General features: G+C 37.2%; 1 non-coding gene across 1 annotated transcript; it reads right to left on the reverse strand.

Annotated features, from left to right (window-relative positions):
* Positions 1 to 2,410: 2,410 nt before the first annotated feature.
* Positions 2,411 to 2,534, reverse strand: LOC143379737 (small nucleolar RNA SNORA40). Its single transcript, XR_013088521.1, has one exon. It is a non-coding gene; the product is annotated as a small nucleolar RNA SNORA40 (small nucleolar RNA).
* Positions 2,535 to 2,766: the final 232 nt, after the last annotated feature.

A 2,766-nucleotide genomic window follows, 5' to 3' on the forward strand; every position in this document is an offset into this window, starting at 1 on the left:
TTAGCAGACATGATAAAAAAATGCTTATAGTAGTATTTATAATATTTCCAAACCACCAAAATATTTATCAAAAGAGAAACCATAATAAATTGTGATATATTTATAAAATGTAGAGCTAAACAGCAAGAAAACAATGAACTACTTTTTCCCTCAGAAGATCAATTTATCTCCCAAACATAATATAATAAAAATGTAAAAAGACCCCAAAGACCATACATTGTATGATTCTATTGATATAGACAGGTAACAGGCAAAGCTAATAAAATGATGATAGAATTTAAAAATTCAAAATATGCAAATAATAAATAAAGAATTTAAAAATGTTAGTCTTCTGGGGTATTTGGAATATTCTATATCTTGATGTGGGTGGTGGTTAGTGAGTATATCCTGAACACATAAAATTGTATGCTTTATATTATAAATGTCATACTTCTATTTTTATAAGTTCATACACAAAAAAGAGAAATAAAAATAAAAGATGTATGGCTTTTGTCTTCAGAGCATGTAAAGTGTTTAAGAGGTTAAATGAGAAACCCCAAGTTAGCCACATTACAATGAAATTCAAAAATATTAATTGCCTTGAGACATTTCTATTAAACTCTAAAGTGAAAGAGCTGATCATGAACAAAGGAACAAAACTAACATTAACTTGAAGTTTCTCAGCAATGACATTGGAGGGAAGAAGAAAAAGGAGTAATTTTTTAAAGCCATAAAGGAAAGCAAAAGAAATCCTATATTGTTCTTATTTTAAATCTAAACAAATTTTCATTTAGTGTGATGACATTATTTCAGACGTACAAAGACTCAGTTTATTTTGCCATACAAAAACTCATGTTGAAAAGCTTGTCTTTGGAAAAAGAACTAAAAGATGAAATTTTCAACAATATAGAGCTAGAAATACAGGAGGCCAATAAGTTTTGGTAACTTCTTATTTTATATTTAAAAAGTCACTTCCCATTAAGATTTCTAGGCCAGACAATTCAGCCACTCCAATTGACAAGGACCATCTAGTGTTGTCTTACTACTGTCACAGTTGTTTTACGTGACTTCAAGGAAGCAGCCATTGAACTGCAAGGAGGATATGGGCAGGGTCTAGAGGTCACTAAACAAGAGACTGATTTTTAAGTCTAGACAAAAGTTTTGTCTGTAGATCCTTGCATACGGAACTCACGGAAACAAGTTGACTAAAAACTACTAAATGTTTCAGGAAAAATCTATTGTTGTTTTCTGCCTAGTTGCTGATGAAAACCCAATATTAGTCCTGCACTAGCATTTAGTGGGCTGCAAAATCCGAACAGCCCCTAACAAGAATATACCAGACAACGCCCACATCAGATGTGATCATGGAACATAGTAAACCCCCAAATCCTCAGAGGAAATCTAGGGATCATGATAGATTTTGGGTAGAGGGATCCTTCTAGGAGACCAGCACCATATAGCTAACCAAAGAATTTATGGTCAGGTCAGGGAATGTGAAACTCCTGCCTTTTAGCATTTGAAAACTGCTATGGACCAGCAATCACGCTCTTGGTACCATTCCTTAAAAGAAAAATTTCCATTTTGGTGACCTTGCTCTTTTTCTAGCATTATATATTGGAAATGAAAGAAGGGACAGATTTCTTTTGTTTGGTTTCTAGGTTGCAGGATTGTGAAACATCATATTTGGGTCTGCTGGGAAAGACTGTATATTATCTAGAAATCGTGGGCTTTTAGTTGGATTTATAACTGAATGGGTGTCTAAGATTGTCTTCCCTGAGGAGGGAATGGATGTCCATATGATATAGTGGATGTGCTATGACAGGAAGCACAAGTGGTTGAGTCAACATCTCTTTTCTCCTTTCTCCATTGAAAAATAAGATGATTTCACTGGGATGAAAGATGCTCCCTCCCTCCCTCCTTCCTTCCTTCCTTCCCTCCCTCCCCCTCCCTCCCTCCCTCCCTCCTTCCTTCCTTCCTTCCTTCCTTCCTTCCTTCCTTCCTTCCTTCCTTCCCTCCCTCCCTCCCTCCCTCCCTCCCTCCTTCCTTCCTTCCTTCCTCCCTCCCTCCCTTCCTCCCTCCTTCTTTCCTTCCTTCCTTCTTTCCCCAGGATTGCACTCAGGAGCACTTGACCACCAAGCCACATCCCCAGCCCTATTTTGTATTTTATTTAGATTCAGGGTCTCACTGAGGTGCTTAGTGCCTCACTTTTGCTTGAGGTTGACCTCCTGTCTCATCCTCCCGAGCTGCTGGGATTACAGGCATGCACCACCATGCCTGGCTTCATGTTTTTCTTTCTTTTATTCTTTTACAAAGTCCATTTTCTATCATGCTATGAAAACTGGACTGTTGGGATTTCTCTCATGACCTTTTTTTTTTTTTTTAACAACTTGTTAGTTATTGAATTGGCATCACTTTAAGCTGCCTTAGGTCTTATATTCCTTCTTATATGTATCTAAACTCACACTAAATGAGTTCTGGCTTGCAAAGGAGGATTGAAGCTTTGCATCTGTCTACAAGTCTTTGTTCATAAGTAAAACAAAACAAACAAACAAACAAAAACAAAAAACCCTACCAGTGTTAATGATACTCATTTCTTGAGCTAGGTGTGGCCAGCTCAAGATGCTACTATTTCTGGCCAGGGGATATTAGTGGAAGTAGAGTGTGCAACTCTCAGGTCATTCCTTTTAAAGGCATGGAGCCTGCCTTTCCCTTCTCTTTGATTTCTTCTTACTACTTAGAATACAAAATTTGGCATGAGTGCTGGAGGAGCCAGTTTAGTATCCAAAA

Source organism: Callospermophilus lateralis, chromosome 13, assembly GCF_048772815.1.
Source record: "Callospermophilus lateralis isolate mCalLat2 chromosome 13, mCalLat2.hap1, whole genome shotgun sequence".
NCBI lineage: Eukaryota > Metazoa > Chordata > Mammalia > Rodentia > Sciuridae > Callospermophilus > Callospermophilus lateralis.